The 23,102-nt window shown below is 42.5% G+C and overlaps 1 protein-coding gene across 6 annotated transcripts in view; it reads right to left on the bottom strand.

The window, feature by feature from the left end:
* rasal2 (RAS protein activator like 2) overlaps nt 1-23,102 on the bottom strand; it is a 388,464-nt gene that overhangs the window by 298,018 nt on the left and 67,344 nt on the right. The window contains exon 1 of one of the 6 annotated variants that reach the window (XM_080195962.1): nt 13,280-13,355. The exons of the other annotated variants lie outside the window; for them this stretch is intronic. The gene's annotated coding sequence lies outside the window, so the exon portion shown is untranslated. Of the gene's footprint in view, nt 1-13,279; nt 13,356-23,102 lie in introns of those variants that run through there. 6 annotated transcript variants of the gene reach the window in all.

The following is a 23,102-nucleotide window of genomic DNA, read 5'->3' on the forward strand; positions in this document are numbered from 1 at the left end:
CAAGTCATATCTGTCAGCTAATCCCCAAATTTAAGCAAACAAAAAAGAATTTTGTCCATTATATCAGGTGTTCAAACCTTATGAGGTACTTCCTGATTACCTACAGATCCACTTCAACAGTCAACCAGCTAAGAACTTTACTGCTGAAAGAGTTCAACTGCTGGAGCAGACGAGTGAAGGAGCAGAGAGACAGATAAGAAATTACCTGTTAAAAACCTGCTTAAATAAGTTTAAAGCACTTTCGTAGTAAGAACTTACCTTGTAGAACTATTTAAATCATTTAAAAGCATTTTTGCGGGCTTTTTGTTTCTACCGCTTTAAGAATTCTAAGGGAGTGGATAGCAGGGAGCTGTGGGGAAGCAGGCTTTGAAACAGCGCCAGGTTTAAAAGGAGGCCTGGCGTAGACGGCGGGCAGCGGAGTGAGTGGGAAGCAGAGTGAGATACTAGGGCTTAGGGGCAAAAGGGCTGGGGAGAAAAAGGGCCAGGTAAGTTTGTGTTGAAATTTTCAATATTACTACAGTGAATAATGGAGGGGCATGTGATGTGTTGTTTCTGTATAATGTGGGAGCTGGTGGACCCCAGGGTCCTTCCTAGTGACCATGTCTGCAGTAAGTGCAGGTTGCTGGAGGAGCTCCAACTCAAGGTAGATGAGCTGGCCTCTGAGCTACAGGCACAGAGGCTCATCAGGGGGAGAGATGGTGCCATTGTCAATGGGGTGCAAGTGACATCCACCCCCCCTAGACTGGCTAACTCTAAGGGTCAGGAACAAGAGGCGGGTGGGGAGCGGAGGAAGGCGGGTGGGGAGCGGAGGAAGGCGGGTGGGGAGCGGAGGAAGGCGGGTGGGGAGCGGAGGAAGGCGGGTGGGGAGCGGAGGAAGGCGGGTGGGGAGCGGAGGAAGGCGGGTGGGGAGCGGAGGAAGGCGGGTGGGGAGCGGAGGAAGGCGGGTGGGGAGCGGAGGAAGGCGGGTGGGGAGCGGAGGAAGGCGGGTGGGGAGCGGAGGAAGGCGGGTGGGGAGCGGAGGAAGGCGGGTGGGGAGCAGAGGCCTCAGCCTCTTAATCTGCATTACAGGTTTGAGGTTCTTGCTTCCAGTCTGGACGAGAACGAGGGAGGTGAGGTTGGTGAGAAAACTGCACACAGTACAGTGATGCAGCAGGACATAGGCAAAGAGAAGGTGAAAAGGAACGTAGTAGTAATTGGGGATAGTGGGGTTAAGGGTATTGACACTGTCCTTTGTCACAATGACAAAGTGCACAGAAGGGTGTGTTGTCTGCCTGGTGCTCGGGTCCGGGATGTCGCATCTGGGCTGCAGAGGAACCTGGAGTGGGAGGGTGAGAATCTGGTCGTTGTAGTCCACATGGATGCCAACGACGTAGGCAAAATGCGAACTGAGGATCTGGGGAGGGAGTATGAAAAGCTGGGAATGGAATTAAAAAGTAGAACCGACAAGGTGGTTATCTCTGGGCTACTGCCTGAACCAAGCGCAGACGGGCGCAAGGTTGTTAAGATTAAGGAAGTGAATGGGTGGCTCAGGGATTGGTGTGGGAGGAATGGGTTTGAATTTATGGGGCATTGGCATCGGTATTGGGGTAGGTGGGACCTGTTCGGGTGGGATGGGGTTGGTCTGAACCGTGCTGGGACTAGAGTCCTGGCGAATCGTGTAAATATACTGTAAAGAATACACGAAACATTCAGAATAAAGTGGATGAGCTGGTGGCGCAGATCAGCACAAATGGATATGATCTGGTGGCCATTACAGAGACGTGGCTGCAAGGTGACAGGGACTGGGAGCTGAATGTCCAGGGGTATCAAGTGTTTAGGAAGAATAGGCGGGAGGAAAAAGCGGGGGGGGGGGGGGGGGGGTAGCTCTGCTGATTAAGGATAGCATCAGGGTGGTAGCAAGGGATGATATAGGAACCAAAGAGCAGAACGTGGAATCGTTGTGGGTGGAGATTAGGAACAGCAAAGGGAGGAAGACACTGGTGGGTGTCGTCAATAGGCCCCTGAATAATGATCTGGAAGTGGGGCGGGCTGTTAACGCGCAAATAAGTGCGGTGTGCAGGAATGGAACGGCGATAATTATGGGGGATTTCAATCTACCTATTGATTGGTCGACCCATGTTGGACGCGGTGGGATCGAGGAGTTGTTCTTGGAATGCTGCCGGGATAGTTTCCTGGAACAGTGTGTGTTGGAGCCGACGAGGGAGCAAGCTATCTTGGATCTGGTGTTATGTAATGAGGCGGGTAGAATTAGGGACCTTGCGGTGAAGGATCCTCTTGGGGAGAGTGATCATTGTATGGTGGAGTTTCTGGTGCAGATGGAGGAGGAGAAAGTGGGTTCCCGGACACGCGTCCTTTGTTTGAACAGAGGGGAGTACGGTAGGATGAGAGAAGAATTGGCGAATGTGGACTGGGGGAGCGCGTTGGAAGGTAGGTCTGCTGAGGAGCAGTGGAGGATCTTTAAGGAGATCTTTCTTGGTGCTCAGCAGAAATTTATTCCGATGGTTAAAAAGGACCGTAGGAGGAGAGGTAATAAGCCATGGATAATGAAGGGGGTGAAGGAAAGTGTTAAATTAAAAGCGGAGGCGTTTAGAGTAGCTAAGAGTAGTGGGCGAGAAGAGGATTGGGAGAGGTTTAAATGTCAACAAAGATTGACAAAGAAGTTGATAAAGAAGGGTAGGATAAACTATGAAGCTGGGCTAGCGCTTAATATAAAAAAGGATAGCAAGAGTTTTTATAAGTATATAAAAAGGAAGAGGCTGGCTAGGGTGAACGTTGGACCCTTAGAGGATGAGAGGGGGTACTGAGTGGTAGGGGATGGGGAAATGGCTGAGGTCTTGAATAACTTTTTTGTTTCGGTCTTCACGGAGGAGGATGTGAATAATTTGCCGGGTGTTAGCGATAGGAAGGTGGTAGGACTGGAGGGTCTCAATGACATTATTGTTACTAGAGAGGCAGTGCTCGACAGACTGGAGGGACTGACTGTGAACAAGTCCCCAGGACCAGATGGAATGCATCCGAGGGTTCTGAAAGGAATGGCGGAGGTGATAGCGGATGCCTTGGTGGTTATTTTCCAAACGTCGCTGGATTCCGGGGAAGTGCCGGAAGATTGGAAAACGGCTAATGTTACGCCGTTGTTTAAGAAGGGTGCCAGGCAAAAGGCAGGGAATTATAGGCCGGTTAGTTTAACGTCTGTCGTAGGTAAAATGTTAGAATCCGTCATCAAGGAGGAAACAGCGAGGCATCTTGAGGGGAATTGCTTGATAGAGCAGATGCAGCACGGTTTCGTTAAGGGGAAGTCGTGTCTGACGAATTTATTGGAGTTCTATGAGGATGTGTCTAGGGCGGTGGATAGAGGAGAGCCGGTGGATGTGGTCTTTCTTGATTTTCAGAAGGCGTTTGACAAGGTACCTCACAAGAGGTTATTGCAGAAGGTAAGGGGGCATGGAGTTGGGGGTAGGGTGTTAGCGTGGATAGAGGATTGGTTGTCAAATAGGAGGCAGAGAGTGGGGGTCAACGGGTGCTATTCGGATTGGTGGTTGGTGACTAGTGGAGTGCCCCAGGGGTCGGTGCTGGGCCCTCAGCTATTTACCATTTATATAGATGATCTGGAGGAGGGAACCGAGTGAATGGTGTCAAAATTTGCTGATGACACCAAGATTGGTGGAACGGCAAATTGCGCGGAGGGTGTGGAGAGTCTGCAGAAGGATCCAGATAGGCTGGGCGAATGGGCCAGGAACTGGCAAATGGAATTTAATGTCGGCAAGTGTGAGGTGGTCCACTTTGGTAGGAAGAATGGTAGGAAGGACTATTACTTGCAGGGCGAAAAACTGCAGCAGGCGACGGTGCAGAGGGACCTCAGGGTCCTTGTGCATGAGTCGCAAAAACCCAGCCTGCAGGTGCAGCAGGTGGTCAGGAAGGCTAATGGGATGCTGGCCTTCATAGCGAGGGGGATTGAATATAAAAGTAGGGAGGTCTGCTGCAGCTGTATAGGGCATTGGTGAGGCCGCAGCTGGAGTACTGTGTGCAGTTTTAGTCGCCGCACTCACGCAAGGATATTTTGGCCTTGGAGGGAGTGCAGAGGAGGTTTACTAGGCTGGTGCCGGAGTTGAGGGGGTTGAGCTATGAGGAGAGGCTGAATAAACTAGGCTTGTACTCGTTGGAGTTTAGAAGAATGAGGGGAGATCTCATTGAGACATATATGATGATGAATGGGATGGATAGGATAGAGGTGGAGAGACTCTTCCCGCTCAGAAAGGATAGTAGGACTAGGGGGCACAGCCTCAAGATAAAGGGGGGGCGGTTTAGAACGGAGTTGAGGAGGAACTTCTTCACTCAAAGGGTGGTGAATCTCTGGAATTCTCTGCCCGTTGACGTGGTGGAGGCTGCCTCGCTAAATATTTTTAAGACGTGAGTTGATGGGTTTTTGATAAGAGAGGGGATTAAGGGTTATGGGGAGAGGGCAGGAATGTGGAACTGAGCCACGACAGATCAGCCATGATCTTATTGAATGGCGGGGCAGGCTCGAAGGGCTAGATGGCCTACTCCTGCTCCTATTTCTTATGTTCTTATGATTGTTGAAAAGGCTTCCTTGCTAGCCTGCTGAGACAAAATAATGACACTGCCAATTAATTTGTTGAGGCCAAATGGCCGCTGGTGTATATTGAGTTATTCTCATCACCAACTGGATCACACAGAAACAATGGGTACTTGGGCAAACTATTCCACAGCTACCTTGACAAGGATGAAAGAAAACAAACAGCTTTAAAATAATGGAAGAAATCCGCACATGGCTTTCTCAAAAATTTACTTATTTGGCAAATTAGCTTTTGCTAACAACTAGATGGTCCTTTTTTTAAACGAGAGAACTAAACTGCACAAACATCAAATTTGTCAAGTTATCTTGAAGCCTCCCTCCCAGGTTACTCAAAGTAACAAATATTGACTCTGCTAAACTTGGCATGGAATCATACAGAGGTTTTCTATTACAATCAGCAGATCTGAACTAGGTCTGGAGTGGCCACCCTCGTGGAAAATTCAAAACTTACAAATAACAAATTTAGTATTTCAATTCTTGCTTCAATTGTATAGATCCTTGGTCAAATTACACCACGCAATTTTAGTCTCCTTAGGTTAGCACACTGGAGCAGGAATAGGCCATTCAGCTGTCCAGCTTGCTCCACCATTCAATACAATCATGACAAACCATCCACTTGAATGCCTTTTTACCCACACTATCGCCACATCCCTTTATGTTAATGGTATTTAAAAATCTGTCAATCTCTGCTTTAAACATACTCAACGACAAAGCTACCACAGCCTTCTGGAATTGAGAATTCCAAAGATTCACAGCACTAAGTAAAAGAAATTCCTGATTTCAGCTCAAAGAATCCTTTGTGGAGGTTGTTTTATGACCCCAAATGAGCTGTTGAATTGACCATCTGTGACACTTAATATATTCTATTTGTACGTGGATACCAAAGTGATACTCTAGAGATCCGCTGCATGATTACAGAATCAAATTTCAGCATTTGTCCCATTTTGCCTGTGTGTGCAGCTACCTAATCTAATACCATTTTCCTACTCTTCTTACTTAATACTTCTGTGCCCATTTAATCCTTTCCAAATGTCATAATTGATAACACTGTGCTAGCAACTTACTGTAATGCATTATGTGTACCAATAATGATCAATTTTCTTTCCAAATTATGCTTTTAGCACAAATCCCAAATTTACGTCAGCAATTCATTCACTATTCTCAAAGTCTTCAACAATTTTCAGTCCTTTTCTTAGACCATCCACTCTTCTTTTCCTCTGCTGAATGGAATTAGAATTTCTGTCATACTATAACCTTTCATCTTCGTCATTTTGCATTTCAGCTTTTTCAGTGGTCCTTTCTACTGTGGATTCCCAAAACGACACCTACTTCTCCAGGTGGGTGCTTTGGAGAGAATTGCTCCGTTTTTCAATGAGCAGTAAATGACACTCTTCGCAGCACTGGCTGACTGTTCTGTGGGTTGACCCAATAGCACAAAGCATAAACTGACAGTGCTGCCAAGTCCACAGTTGCCCCTCAAGCTGCAACTGAACAATATACATAACTCCAGGCTCCCCGCAACAAAATATTTATACAAGTGCTGTGCCAGCCTGGTTGAATGACAGTAGACAACTGACTAGCATTGTCAATACAAAAGCTCCATCGGCTGCCTCTTGCATGCTGGCTCCAAGCTGTTAAGCAATGGCTGTAGCAGAACTGGAGCAGGTAGCAGCATCACAGGGGCCATGCTACCACTGCTTCCAATCTGTTTGTATTGTAGCTAATGTTCAGTTCTTCTGTCTATAATAACCTCAACTAGTCACTAAGTTTTAAAGTCTACAGTTTAGAAAAATATTTATTCCCTCAGGAGCTAGCATCTGACTTCTAAAGCTTTCTCAGTGTGACACATCTTTGATGCCAGCTTCGTTTGCACCAATCTACGCTTTTCTCCAAATTTAACCAAGAAAAAGAAACTTGCTATGTGGGTATCTGCAGATACCTTGAGAACCAATTTTATTTGGAGTTTGAACCTGTTTCAATACATTGCTTTCATATTCCTGCAAACTGATAGTAAGAATAACATTTTACCTTAATGTCAAAAACAGATCTCAGTACACCCTGGATGCACCAGGCACACAGGCCAGAATTCTCCAACCCCCTGGCGCTGCTCAAGTCACACAGCTGGTCGGGAGATGTCAGCCGGGGGCCTTTAATGGGACTCGCGACTGGCATCCAGCCTATCACAAGTCTCCAAGGTCCTTTATTTTAAAGAACACAAGCTGATTACCACATGGAAACAGGAATCTCCATATTAGCAGGCCAGGCATGACGTTCTCTGGGTCTGCTAGGGTCTCACCCACCACCCTCCCAGTGGAGTTTACAACTGCTCCTCACGAACAGGACACATGCATCCTCACTCCCCTGGTAGGGACAGAGGCAACTGAGGCTTTCCTGGAAGGTTGGGAACAAGGGGGTGGATGCCCCTTGGGCAGCAATGACAAGGAGGCAGGGTCCTGCTGTCACTCTGCAATCAGAGTGTGTGTGTGTGTGTGTGTGTGTGTGTGTGTGTGTGTGTGTTGGCGGGGGGAAAGAGAGTCGGGAGGCCAGCAAATAGGGGGAAGGGGGCTGGATAAATATTGGAAGGCCAGCAAAATCTGTCCACTGACAAATCAGTGCATGCACAATGGCCCACTCAGTGCACTGATGCCAGCTTCTCCAGTGTGATGACCACCCACCCCTCCTGACCAGCATTAATCCCCAAGGCATTCAGTAATGTACAGCGTGTATTGGAGATTCATTCAGTTAAGTATGCCCAAAAAACAGGTGGGAAATTCTCGCATTTTCCCGCCCATTGGGCACTTCTCTTTTTTGGCGGATATTCCCGGCCACATTTCCTGCTGCCTTTAGTTCAACAGATTTTCCTCGATTCTTAAAGTGTGTCTTCCAAATGATTGGTCCCCTTTCCCTGCTGAAAGGGAACAGGCCTGCCTTCACTCCCATTTTCCTACCCAATCACAATATGAAGGAGAGTTTGATTCAACAAGATGGCTCTCATGTGGAAAGAATACTCAAGTTGTCACATTTGGTGATTTTATGAACATTTTTGCCTCAATATGCCCAAAAGAAAGTGAGCCAAAGCAACGTGAGCAGTGATCACACCTTGCCTCCTTCCAGACAACGGCTCCTCTCAAACTAACTAGTAACTTCACATCTGAAGACAAGCATGTAGAAATATTATACTTTGAAATCTCAATTTTCAATATACAGTTAAATTCTAAAAGTCACCTCCACTGGTGGAAATTTGTGTAGGTCATTACTGTAGTAAACATAAGAGGTTAGGGTTAAGTTATTAATGGACTTGATTGTGAGGGAGGCAGGAGAAAGGAGACAAAAACACAACACATGCCTTGATCGTTTACTCTTGTATCAACAGCTGCCATCTGTTTCCCAGTTGAACCACTTCCTGTGACAGTGGCCAGTCTGACAAAACAGCAACTAAAAATACACCTGCCACTGGAGTTACGTGAAAACATGGAACACATACAGGAAGTGCTTCGAATAACATGAAACATTTTGGAGTTTTCTGTCTTAGATTATATTTGTATTCATTACGTCCGAATGCATAAATCATGTGCAGCGCGCAGACTAAGTTATGCTTCCAACTGAAAACACAATGTACCAGCCCCTGCACTGCAGTACTGGGCTTCAGTGGCCATAATTGCTGGCTTGCTGAACAAAGAGGTCCCACCATACCACTTCCTGTTTATTTGGTGCTGCCCAGAAGTTCACTCACTCAAAAGCAACTCCCTATACATCCCTGTAAGGAGTCACATCCTCCCTCTGCTTTTCAATTGCCTGTCTGATACTTCAGGAAATCTCTGTGGATTATTATATATCAATTACACACCTCAGTACTTACAGTAAAGGGTCAATTGTGCTTTTACATTTGAATGTAAAGAGCAGTTACATACAGAAAATGCTGGAAATAGTAGGTAAAGCAGTATTTGTGGTGAGGAAGAAACAGATGTTATGTTCAGATCAATCTTTCATTAGAATGATATTGGCACAAAGGCAGAGAAAGAATGGGATGAAAGACTGCAAGTAAGAAGAAAAAGGAAAGCCTGTGATATGATGGAAGTCAGGGGTGATTAATTCAGAAGGCAAAACAGTCATGGGGCAGGTGGAAAAACAAGAGATGGGTCTACAGGAGCTGAAAATGGCAACTGCAGAGTTTATAACAGCAATTGTCCAAAAGAAATAAGCAATGGTGATGATCTGAAACTGTTGAACTTAAGTTCAAAGGCTGCAAAAGGCCTCATGGAGATATGAGGTGCAGTTGCTGAAGCTGAAACTGGCTTCCCACATAGTTCTAATGAAAGTGAGAGGCAGGAGATGAGAAATGGAGTAGGATGGGGAAATCGAAATGGCAGTTGACCGAAAGTTCAGGGTCATGCTTCCAGGCTAAATGGGAGTGTTCAGCAAAGTGATAATTTTCAGCATTTGGTCTCTCCTATTATAGAAAAGACCTCATTGTGAGCAGTGAATAGAGTAGACCAAGTCAAAAGAAGTGCAAGTAAATCACTGTTTCACCTAGAAATAGTGTTTGATTCTCTCAAAGGTGGGAAGGAAGGAAAAACTCTTGCATTTGCATAGCATCTCTCACAACCACGAGGTGTCTCCAAAGTGATTTTCAGCCAATGAAATGTGGCCACTATTGTAATGTAGGAAAAGATTAAGACAATTGGCACAGATCAAACTCCTCATGGAGTTGATGTACTGATGTCCAGACAAGCTAGTTCTGTGATGCTGATTGAAAGATATATATTTGCCAGGACAGTGGAGATAACTCCTGTCCCATGGAATCTTATGTCCACCTGAGAGGCAGATGGGGCCTTGGATCAATACCTGACCCAAAAGATGGCTCATCTGACAGTGCAGTATTCAGCTGGTGCTGAAGTGTCAGTTTTGACCTTTGCGCTTGTCCTGAAGTGAAGCTTAAATTCACAACGTGCCAAGTTGAATGGGAACTTTTTCTTGAACAGCAAGTTGTCATGGGTGGGAGGGGGTGAGTGGGTATAAACGAGAAGCAGGCCAGGGTGTCAAAGGGAAACCAACTGCTTTGGAGCACTAGCAAGGGAGGGAAGAGGTAGGTGTGCTTGATGGAGACCATCAGGCTGGCAATGGTAGAAAGAGCAGAGGATGAATATGGAGACTTCTGCAATGAAGGTAAGGATTGAGGGCTTGGATTGGAACAAGCAAAAGTGCAGTAAAGAGATGGACACTGTGGAGCACCCTGTCAATCACAGTACAGAGCAATTTTTTGTTTAAGGATAACGAAAGATATACTGGAAATCCTGGTATTAAAGATTATATCTACAAATCTAAGAAAAGCAATAGTGGTATCCTGTGTCGGTCAGAAGTTGCTACCACGTCTGCACACTGCTTAAATGAATAGCAGCCTTTCTTCTGTAATCGGAGTTCCACTGACTCTGCAATCACACTGCCAAGGAGGTGGCAGTCATACAGTGAATCAAGAAAACAAAATCCATCATATACTGACATAATGGTATTGCAAACTTCAAACTGCTGAATGAAATAGGGCTTTCAGATTTTTTTGAACCCCACTACAGATACTATTTCCAAAATGGGTTTAAACTTTAAACAAATGAATAGATGGTAGTGGGAAATAAAATGAGAACAATAATGTGTGACTGAGAAACATCAGTAAAAGAGCTTAAAGTTAATTATTATTTAACACATCTAACTTTTATTTTGGTTGTACAGGATTAAGAATACAGCGTATTAAGTTACTTGATATTTGAGCAGATTTAACACTGTAGCATAAAAGCTATGCGCAAGCTGAAATTTTGTCAAAATGCCAGGTCCACAGGAGCCTGGAATTCCCCAGGGCTTCTGGCAGCCAAAGGTCAACACCCACAACATATCCAGAAATATCATCAAGTGCAACAGTCGACACAGTGCAACTTGTAGGTCACACTGCCAACGAAGAGAATACGTTCCACTTTGAGTATAGCACAGCCCAAACAAGTCTCCCTTCAAAATTTTTCTTCCAGATTTTCCCTTCACATTCCTCCTGAAGGTAGTTGGTGTGCTGCCTATCTAGGCGAAAGATGGACTGACTGGGGAAAAAATAAATCACAGCCTAACAAGATTCTGTTCTCAGGAGACTGGGACCATCTATTCTTTAGATCACTGAGCAGCCACTTGAAGCAGAGACTGCCTATTTTTAACAAAATTCTCTTTGACCCAAGGAACATTGTTTTGCCTGCAGTACAGTGATCAAAACTATTCAGTAGCACACACAATGAACAAAAACTGTTGGACCAAAGCATACACAAATACCCTAGAGCTATAAGCTTATATCAATTAATCAGCTAATTCTGACAACTTCAAAAAGGAGGAGACCCAAATGAATTATGTGAGCCATCTCGTTCCCATTCCCAGTTTGAAACCTCACTGTATGAATTAGCTAATCCCAACCAACCAAGCCATTGGCTGTTTCAATTTATCTCAGCATTCATGGACAAAAAATTGGGAGGAATAGGAGATGCGGGGGGGAGAAATCAATCCAAGGCTTCCAATCCTCACCATGATACATTCTGGAAAAGGCAGAACGCACATAGGCTGAAATATGCCTGTGTTGGGTGTTTGCAGGGGGGAGTAAAGTCCCTTGGAAATAAACTCACATCTCCCTTCATCACTCAGAGTAAAGCTCAGCTAACCATGGGTACTGCTTCAAAGTACTCACTTGAAAGCAGGAGCACACTTTGTCCGAAAATAAAATTTGAGAATCATGACAAAATCCCACATCCAATCAGTTCATGGGCAATGACTTATCAATACTCAATGCACCAAACTGGTAAAGCTCAGAAATTTTACTGAAGAGGTGAATTTAACCCACAAATGCAACTGCAATTAAATTATAAATGCTTGACTGTGGATTTACGATAACTGCAGAAGCCATTACAACTGCAGCTGCGACACACACAAATGCTCTTCTATCAATGAAAGAAGACCTCCTTCTGATTTCCAGCACTTCCAATTCCTGAGTGCCAATTAATATAAAACTTAATGGCAGGTTTGATTCTAGGTCAATAAAGATGCAGCAGAGAAGACACATTCCAGTCCCCTTATATAAGCCTCCCAACAAATAGCATAAAGTGTCATTCATGAAGCATATCTTTATCAACATGGTTCATTAGTAAACATGAAAAATAGACGAAAAATTTAAACAGTATATTAAGCACAAATATATAACAAACCACAATGCAGCCTGCTGTTACTCAAAGATGAGTTTTATCCCCATTCAACTCAGTGAAGTTATTCTTTAGATCACCACCTGTTCAGTGAACAGAGCTGGTTATGGACATTAGAAAGGAACTATCAAAAGCAACAGCTGCACTCGAGCAGACATCAAAAGCTATCAAGTCAACCAGCAAAAATAAAGATAATTCATTTTGTGTTCACTGAGTGAAGCAGCAGCAGTAAAAGATGTCTGAATATCAATATTACAGAAACATGCACCTCATTTACAGTAACAAACCTCAAAGTTTGCTTTCTCATATCAGGGTGCAACTATTCAAACCAAACCACCTCCTAAGCCATAAAGAAAATTAGAAAACTCACGAGGGACAGCTGCGCCAACAGTCCACAAACACTAACTGCATCCCCTTAGGCATGAGAGACTGAACCCACTGTCCGTCACTATATACAAATGAATTTGAGCCTTTCAAGATAAGCACTCATGAAGATTGTGCTCAGTAACAGCAGTGACTCAAGCATAAGTTCACAAATGCGGGAAAATCCTAACTTCAACATGCAGCGGAATAATAGGTTCTCTGAATGCTGTTTTTGCTGTGGAGATGCTGGCGTTGGACTGGGGTAAACACACTAAGAAGTCTCACAACATCAGGTTAAAGTCTAACCAGTTTATTTGATAGTAAACCCACAAGCTTTCAGGGTTTGACCCTTCATCAGAACTCTCCACTCATCTGACGAAGGGGCAAACCCCGAAAGCTTGTGGGTTTACTATCAAATAAACTGGTTGGACTTGAACCTGGTGTTGTGAGACTTCTTACCTGTGCTGGTCTTGCAGCAGAGTTCCCAGTTGATTTGACAAACAGTACATGGGATATCCAACTCCAGAAGGCACTCAGGTTCAAGTTACCATCAAAAGATATATGTTGCACATCAGATTCAACAAGCTCTGGATAAAGCCCAATACATGACCCAAGCCCAAAAACAACCCCAGCACACAAGTACATGGACTGACAATTCCAGCTACAAACAATTCCAGCCACAAGTAAAGTAACATCCCAAGTAAAGATGTTGAAATTTTCCACCTTTCAAATATTCAGTTCAATGAATAATATGACCACTGTCAATACCATCCAGAAGCACCATATTTACAAGCTTTAGCTTTACAGAACGCCTGTTAAGTGCTGCTCAGGTTTGTTCAATCTGAATTGTTTCTTTAACTAACGATGAACAATTTTCCAACTAAAAAATCTGCACAAGCACTTCATTAGCAACTCTGACTCCAAGCATGATCCAAATATAACATATTCTTGTCTTCAAGTTATAAGTCTGTCAGGATTTCACGCGCAAGCCAATTCTTGGCAAGTCCAGAGAGAAGCAAATATTTACCAAATGAGAATTTGTTCAAGGTTTAAGTTAACCCTAAGACTATCTCAAGGATTCAGCCCAAAATACATGGAAACATACTTGCCAGCAGTCCAGTATTCGCACACACATTGCAGTTTTGATTTCAGTTATTCATATATCCCAGTGCCTTCTAAATAACAGGAAATGCATCCAGAGCAGATTTTTTTTCAGTTAAGGAAGCACGTTCTCATTACAGATGAATATTGTGAGGGAAAAATATTGCATTAACTGCATGTTGGTATTGTGAAACAAAGTTCTCAAAAACTATCAATTAATCTATTCCCATACTTGATTATGTGCAAATCTCAGAACAAGGAAAATACGACCAACAACTCCAAAAATAAACTCAAACAGCTTCCAAATAAAACTATAATAATAAGTACAAGTATTTGCACGGCTTCGGCTTTTAAGCTGTCAGCACACAATCACTTCCATAATTACCATGGCAGTTTAAAGAAGATAGAAAAATGTTTACATTCAATATAAACACTCACTGATCTTTTGCACTTCTACATTTCATAAATAATCTAAGAATAAAAACATGACATTTAAATTAAGAAATCATGACTTCCCAAAACAATTCAGAAAAGCATTGTACTCCCTCCAGCCTCAGCTGACAGAGACATTATGCACAATCCACCTCCCAATCCTTTCACAGGAACATTTGCTTTTCTTCTAATGCTTCTTTTGCATGTTTGCATTCATTAACTGTGAATCAAAGTTGGTATTCTTTTCTGCTTTCAATTACCTCAATTCAAATTGACACTTTTAATCTTACTGCTCCTTGTACAGACATATACAATCTCCTATTCGTTCCTTGTCCTCTACATATTTCCATTTTCCCTTCTCTTCCTATTTGAGAGGAGATTTAATAGAAGTATTCAAAATCATGAGAGGTCTAACCAAAGGAGTTAAGGAGGAACTGTTCCCAATGGTGCAAAGGTTGAGAACCAAAGGATGATTGACGAAACAACCAGAGGTGACATGATTTTTTTCTCTCTGTGGTGAGTAGTTATAATTCGGATTGTATTGCCTGAGTGTGGAATGGAGGCATATTCAATATTGGCTTTCAAAGGGGAACTGGAGCACCTAAAGGGAAAAAAATTCATAGCTATAGCAAAAAGACAGGGGAGTGGGGAATAGGACTGCCTGAATTGCTCTTTCAAACAGCTGTCACAGACACAATTGGTCAAATGTACTCCTTTTACACTGTTGCAATCTGATTCCATGATTTTATACTTCATCACCCATTGGCCCTTGCAACTCATCTGCTTGTATAACTCATTTCATTCTTTAACACGAATAATTTCTCTGCCACCTTATTGTCATTCTCCCACCATCCAGCACCTCAACCATTCTAGTCAAGCAGAATCCATTTGCTAATGTCCAGATTGGAATCAGACACTCCAAAAATAGTACTCTGGTATGTTTTGTTTGTATAGTATGCAAGAAACAATACTAATACACGTGACAATAAATCAAATCAAGTTATGACTGTCACTTTGGGGACAACTTATTTACCAATATGTAGAAAATACATAAAGCTATAAATTATTTCCAATTCAATGAAGAGCACAAAACAGGAAATTCCACCAACATCTCTCCCAAAGTAATAAAGTGTAATTTTTGAAATCCCCAATTGCTCAACAAGATAATCCAGTTCTGAAAAAGAATCATATTTAACTTAAAACAGTAATTCTGTTTCTCCCTCCACATATGCTTTCAGACCTGTTGAGATTTTCCAGCATTCTGCTTTTGTTTCAGATCTCCAGCATCTACGGTTTTTTGCTTTTATCGTACGATGATCCAGAAATCAGCTAAGCTTTTACTGTCTACATACTGTTGGCTGACCTCATCTGGAAGGTCCCAAAATGACCTTGAGCATCCTTAAGCTACGCAAGAGTGTGAGAAGATTTAACCTCTGATGCCAAGCAATAACTCCTGTTGGAAAAGCATGATTGTGACCATTAGATCAACAAGAATAGTTGCTTCTGATGAACTGGGCTGAAAATGCTTGTGGATGCTTACTCATAGACCAGACTCATCCATCAATGAAGGCAACTCGGGAAGAGTAGTGAAGAGATCAGTTATTCTTCAGCAAGAGTCCAGGAGGGCAAATGATGGGTAGGAAGTAAGGTGGGAGGAGTGAAGAGGGATCCATGAATATCTCCACTTTTAACCTTGTTCAATGTTCAGCACCATTCGCAACTCCTCAGATACTGGGGCTGTCCATATCTAAATGCACCAGAGGTTGGACAACATCCAGCCTTGGGCTGACAAGTAGCAAGTAAAATTTGTGCAACCTAAGTGCTAGGCAATGATCATCTCAAATAAGAGATAACATTCAAGGGCATGGCCACTACTGAATCTCCCAATATCAACATCCTATCAATACTGACCACTAACCGAACTTGACTAGCCTGATAACATTCAGGTTGATTCCCTAGCTTGGTGGCCCTGGTACAGGGGAGGGCAGGATATGCCAGGCCATGAGATTATAGACTATAGTCGAGTATGATTCTGCTAACTCTGAATGCCTCAAGGTTGCCCAATCTTGAATTGCGAGATCTGTTTGAAATGTATTACAATTAACATGGTGGTAATGCCACACAATACAAAGGAGGGTATCCACAATGTGAAGGTGAAGCTTTGTCTTCACAAGGACTGTGTGGTGGTTATTTCTACCAATCACGACATGGATGGATGGATGCATGTGCAACAGGCAGGTTGGTGAGAAAGAGGTCAAATATGCTTTTCCCTCCTGTTGGTTTCCTCACAGTTATGTCCTTTGGCCAGCTCAGCTATACTGGTACTACCACACCACTCCTGGTGATGCACATTGAAGTCTCCCACCCAGAAAACACGCTACTCCCTTGCCACCCTCACTGTTTCCTGAGAATGGTACTCAACGTACAGTACTGATTCATTAGCTGAGAACGAACAATACATTGTAATCAGCAGGAGGTTTCCTTGCCCATGTTTGACCTGATGCCACGAGACTTGAGATAAGCTCCATCATGCTTGAATAAATTTTCCACATGCCAGGTAAATCACAAATATGGGTTTGTTTCCCCACCTGTAAATCCTCCACAATTTCAAGCCACTATCTGAATCAAAACAGATCTGTTAGTTTATACATTTTTCTTCCCATGAGATCTAGAATCGATGTTGAGGACTCCCGCTGCAGTGCTACCACCTCTGCCCTATCTTGCCGATAGGACAGGATGGTGATGATGGTATGACAATATGAATATGACAGTGTCAAGCTGTTGCTTGACTGGTCTGTAAGACAGCTCTCGAAAATTTGGCACAAGCCCCCCCAACGTTAGGGACGTCGACTTGGCAGGGTCAAGAGAGTTGAGTTTACTGTTGTCATTTCTAGCCTTGCTCGATGCATGGTGGTCCATCCAGTTTCATCTCTCATTCCTTATTGACTTTTTTTTTTAGGGGTTTGGTTCAACTGTGTGGCTTACCAAGCCATTTCAGAAGACAAGACTGTGGATCTGGAGTCGCATGTAGGCTAGATCAGGTAAGAACAGCAGGTTTTCTCCCCAGAAGAAGGTTGGTACCTCCTTGAATTTTACTGAATTCAAATTCCATCATTTACCATGGTGAGATTCGAACTTCGTTCCCCAGAATATTACCCCGGGTCTCTGGATTATTAGTTAAATGAAAATACCATGACACTACTGCCTCACTTTTTATAAGGCCATTTTCAATGCTATCAAGGAAATGTGTGGACACTGCGTGAACACAGGCTGTGATACCTCAAAAGGATCCATGGAGTTTTATACCACTTAAACGAAAACCAGAAAAGAGCTGTCAACTGTTGAACCACAACACAGTCGTTAGTTTCATGAGAGTGGGGACAAAAGTAATGGAGCAATATTTTTAAAAATAATGAAGTGAACTTCTGCTCTGCCAAGTAGGGAGTTGAAGTACATTACGAGCAGAGTACATAGATTTGTACAAGATGATTTAGAATATAAGCATGTGAATATGGCGGAAATCCAAAACTCTGAATCATTTGGGCTGCAAAGTTCAAACAAGCAACCTGTGATAGCAACTCATGATTCTGAAATTTGAGATACTTACTGCTCTAAAGAAAACCAAACAAAATAGCAGCACCGTTTCAGTTTTAACTCATAAGGGAAAATTCATGTGGAAATAGTGTCAGAACTTAACAGCAACAGATAGGATTAATCGGGGTTTCAATACAATTGACTTTTAAAAACCCAGTCGCAAGGATGAGATAAGCTCCATCATGCTTGAATAAATCTTCCACATGCCACGTAATATCACAAATAGGGGTTTGTTTCCCCACCAGTAAATACCTTCACAATTTCAAGCCACTATTTGAATCAAACAGAGCTATTAATTTATATATTTTTCTTCCCATTTGGATTACTGCTCAGCACAGATTAGCAATATTAAAATCTGCGGTGATCCCACATAACATACATTTATATCAAGGTGATCTGAGTAGGCTCAGAACAACTGGTATTTAAAATATAATACAAGTTAGAATGTATGTTCAGACAACAGACAGATATTTCAGATAACAATGTTGTATCTCTTGACTTATGTTCTATTATGTGCAGACTGTTGCAGTTCAGAGATAAAATCCTGCTCAGGCACTGGCTTATGTTTCATATTCTGAGTCACTGTTAAAATAAGTGATGTAAAGGATATACATAGTTGCCAGATTTCAACCCTGGGAAAATACAATTGTGGTGACGCAACCAGGACCAGACAAACCACTAACTCCATTTTGTCAATATATGAACAGAAACAGATGCACATTTCCCACTCACTACAGGTCAGCGATTCACTTCTTCATCATCAACCTTTTAAAAAACTATTGCTACTTTCTTGCTCTTTCCATCTTGAAGATTTTGCCCTCTGCAGTTCTCTTAAGTCAGAACTAAGAGGAGAAACAACTGACCTCCTCTCATACCTCCAGTCACGTCTACAGGTTACTAAGATCCGGTAGCCAAAATAGATCTGGATCTGTTCCTTTCAAGTTGTATCACTTTTTGTCTTAGCCTGGTCCTTCCTTTGCACACCACTTTAAAAAGTCCCCCATACTATAACATATCAGGTTCATCAAAAAGCCAAGTTTGTTTAAGTAGCCCACAATTCTCATCTTGTCATTGATTAATGCTCAGAAACTTAAATATGCATTAATTTCAACTAAATTGTGTACACATGTGAAAGACTTTGAAAAGCACTTCACAACTTACGAATTTCTCTTCAAGTGATGGCTTGATTTACCCAAACCAAGTTGTGTAAATGAAATTAAAACCATTTCATACTGCTTTGTCACGTTGATTGAGAAAGGCATGTTTGCAAGATGCCAGGAGAACTTGCTACTCTTTAAATAATGACACTGAACCTTTCATATCCTCCTGAACAGGTAAAGAGGGCCACACTTTACAATATGATCCACAAGGAGGCACCACTGAAAAAGCAGCACTTCCTCAGTACCTTCATCAAGTCAGCTTGGATTATAAACAAATCCTGGACTCTGAAGCTGTAAGTTACTATACTCTATAAACATTTCACTCACAAGCAACAGCTCCGTCCCCAACCAAAACACTCTCTCCACATTCCCCAATTCAAAAGGGCCAAAGTATCATGAACCTGCTGCTGAACAATTCAAACAGGAATAAATCCAAATTAAGTCCAATCATCTCCACTAGCTTCTGTTCGACCAAATCTTCAAATTTGATTTGTTTCACTGTCCATTAATTTCATTATCATGCCTCAACTTTCTCTCTCTCTGGCTGTTTGTACCTCCAGCCCTACATTGGTCTAAGAATGCTGAGATCTTCCAAATTGGGTCTCCTGCACTTCCCTTACTCCCTTCGCACAAGCATTGATCGTGTCTTCAGCCATCTCAACCTTCAGCTTCATAGTTCCCTCTTGAAACCACTCAACCTCCTGCCTTCATTTTTTTTTGACTAACCTCTTAACCATCTGTTCTTCAGATCTCCTTTTGTTCACTGTCCATTTTTGGCTGATTATGTAACCGTGAAGCTTCTGGCAATGTTTTAAACTGTAAAAGAGGTTATATAAAGGCAAGTTGTTGTTTCTGTTGAAATGCTGCTTTGTGCTCAGTTGAGGAACCACAACCAGCCAAATAATGGACAACCATAATAGGCCTACAACTTCCTTGGCACAAACCAAACGTTCCAATCATCTTTACTACAAAAAAAATGCAAGGATGAGCACAAAATGGAGCTCAGCTGCTCATGCTGTTCGCTCTCTTGCCTTCTACCTACAGCTATGAGCAGATTGCCAAAGCCCGTAGTCTAAATGACATGTGAAGAATTTTTTTTGTGAAGTGCCAAAAGTCTGCCAACATTTTGTAGAAATTTGCAATACTTATAATTTCCCCTCCACATCACAGAAGAAAAAGAAAAAAGACAAAAATTATGAAAAAATACTTGTACAAACTTGGCTTTGACTTTACTGTAATTTTTTTTAGAAAATGGCAAAACATTAAAACACAATTTACATGAATCTGCAGGAAGATATGCATGGCACTGAAACTCTACAGGGCCAATTGTCACCAAATACAAGAGAAGTTTTCAGCTGTGACTTATTGTCCACTGTGAATGGGTATAGCATGCTGTGTTTTATTCATCCCTTGTGCAGCCCATCTGTTACAAATTGTGCACAAGAGTGCAAGGAGTGCAAAAGTGCAAAGTAAATATTTTAAACAAATCATAGTCAACAAATCATGATATTACAGAACATTAGGTCAATAATTGCACTTCTCTGTTTAAAAAAAAGTCACTGACCCCTTAATTATTCTTTCTACTCCATCGAAATAATGTATGCTCATGAATTAATCAAGTAGTGGAAAGACAAATGAAATGATTAGGTGTCTTGCATACTGCCATATCCACAGCAATCCCATCAACATTTATGCCAGTGTGCTTTGTGTTTAAAAAGCAAATTTCAGCCCATTAAACAATGGTTGATGCATAGTACATTAGCTGATACCACTCAGACACTCAGTGACAAAACTTGAGCCCACAGCAGGGAAGGATGGATGATTGATCTGTGTGCAAAAGGAAAGGGTAAAAGTGTGTGTGTTTTGCACACGTGCACATGTGCAAGTTGCATCACAATGAAAAACTTAATCAAGTGACACCCACTGAACAGGATATCCCAGCAAATTAATCCATGGAAAAGCTTCACTGCTCATAACGTGCACTCGTACACCAAATGATTTTTAAAGGAAGTAGAGACAAATCAAATTTCATAAACAGGCAACTACTGCAAGTCGAAAATACCGTGTCTATACCAAGCCAAACAGTTCTTCAAATAAGGGAAAAACAGATGTTTAGCAGTAAGCTCAACAGATAAACAAGTACCTCATCAAACATAGATCAAAGTTCAAGAAAGACATTTGCTCCTCTTCTATTCCATTCAAACTGCATTTTCAATGCATGTGCATATGTGTATATAATCCTTCCATTGCCCTCAATTGCTTTGTGAACAATCGTATTCTCGGATTGTGCTTGTGTAACAAGTATGGTGAGATAAGGTTGTTGAGTACAAGCACAAACAGCCAGATGGAAATATCATGTAGTGATAAAAACAAAAACGTGCTAAAAATGGTAAGAACAAATGCTAAGTATTCAGAAATACAGAGAAGGAAGGTGAAAAGGGAGGTGAAGTGACAGTATTGAATTGGGATGAAACTGCAATGTTGGAAAAAAGGATATCATTGTGGGGGCAAAGACAGAACCCATTTTGATAGAGTGGAGAAGCATTAAAGATATAGTGACACGCTTCAAGGTCTTCTAGAAGGATCCAAATACTGAGAGAGTGAGAGATGAAGGAACAAAACTGCAGGGAAATCAGAGAGATGTGCAAGAACTGTAGAGTAATGATATTGGAGTGCCCAAATTTTCAACATTAAAATATTAGAACAAAGGGAGATGGGAAAAATTTCCAAAATGAATTTAGGACACCCTCCATGAACAATAATACCAGGTCAAAATATGGCAGATGCTGGAATTGGAAACAAAAATTGAAAATCTCAAAAGTCTGGCAGCATTTATGATCTCTGGAAAGGGAATTGCGCTAATGTTTTGAGTAAGTTTGACTCTTCATTAGAGCTGAAGACGAGGAAAATTGGACAAATTTATATTAAGGTGGGGTAAGGAGGTGCAGCTGCTGTAATTGATAGGAATAGCATGGATAAAAAGACAAAAGACGTAATTGTAATGATAAAGTTTAGTTCCCTGATCTAAACCATCTCCTCCTCGCCAATCCCTATACACTTCCATTCCTGCCAGGATGGCTTGACAGCTCTTTGCTTTTTCCTCAAACAGGGGCCTGAACAATCCCCATCCACCACCACTGTCCTCCATCTGGCTGAACTTGTTCTCTTTTTCAACAATTTCTCCTTCAACTTGTCTCACCTTTCTTCAAATAAAAGGTGCGGTTATGGATACCCACATGGGTCCCAGTTATGCCGTCTCTTTTTAGGCTACGTGGAGCATACCCTTTTTCTGGCCTACTCGAGGCCACCTCACACAACGCTTCCATCAGTACAAAAATAACTATTTTGATGTTGCCTCATGCGCTTGCCTGAACTTCGAAAAATTTATCAATTTCATTTCAAATTTTCTAACTGTCTTATCACCTTCACATTGTCCATCCCTTCCCTTGCTTGACCTCTCTGTCTCTATTTCTGGTGTCCATCATTCTAAGCCCACCGACTCCCACAGGTACCTTGACTGCAGCTCTTCACACCACACATCCTGTAAGGACTCTAACCTATTCTCAGTTCCTTTGTCATCGCCACATCTGTTCTGATGATGCCACTTTCCAAACTGGCACTGTTGATGCGTCTTCCTTCTTATATAGTGGTCTTCCATCCACCTGTGGTTGACAGGGCTTAGAGTCACGTCTATCTCCTGGGCCACTGCTCTCATCCCCAGGATACCATGGTCCACTCCTCCATCACACCCAACACCTCATCAACTGCCAATGACACCTTCCCTTGCAATCGTAGAAGGTACAACACCTACCCCTTCACCTCCTCCCTGCTCACCATCCCAGGATTAAAACAATCTTTTCAAGTAAAGCTGTGCTTCACATATTTTCCTTCGATCTGCTTTATTGCATTCCTTACTCCCAATGAGGTCTACTCCACACTGAGGAGACCAAACGTAGACTGGGACTGCTTTGTAGAACACCTTTGCGCCATCCACAAGCAGGATTCAGACGTTCCTGTCACTTGCCATTTCAACATGTCATCCTGCCCGACCATCGACATGTCTGTCCTTGATCTTTTGCAACGTTCAAGTGAAGTCCAACATAAACTGGAGGAACAGCACCTCATCTTCTGAATCAACATATTATAGCCTTCTTGACTGAACATTCAGTTCAACAACCTCAGCACAAATTCTGCTCCACCTCACTCCATTTATTTTTTCATCCCATTCATCCATTTTTATTACTTTATATTCTTATTTTTATTTTTCCACTTCGAATAGCTTGCTTTCCATCCTATTTACCAACCCCACCTCCCAACTCTCTGGGACCAATTGCCACCTTCCTCAGGTTGTCTTTTGATATTCTGCACCTTTATTCCGATATTTACTCATTCCGATCTCTTAATGGGCACACTTTGCACCATTCTCAGTCATTATCACCACCATTTACATTCCTTTTCTCTTTTCACCCATGTCATTCCATCATTTACAGCCTCCTCCAATCCCCGGCACCATCACCCTCACAGTATAAATCTTGTCTGATTTTCCTAGTCTTCAGCCCTGACTCATAACATTGGGTCTATTCTCTGTCCACAGATGCTGTTGGACCAACTGAGATTTCCAGCTTTTTCTGTTTTTGTTCC

This window comes from Carcharhinus amblyrhynchos, chromosome 9 (assembly GCF_965287045.1).
Source record: "Carcharhinus amblyrhynchos chromosome 9, sCarAmb.v2.hapA, whole genome shotgun sequence".
In the NCBI taxonomy this organism is placed as follows: Eukaryota; Metazoa; Chordata; class Chondrichthyes; order Carcharhiniformes; family Carcharhinidae; genus Carcharhinus; species Carcharhinus amblyrhynchos.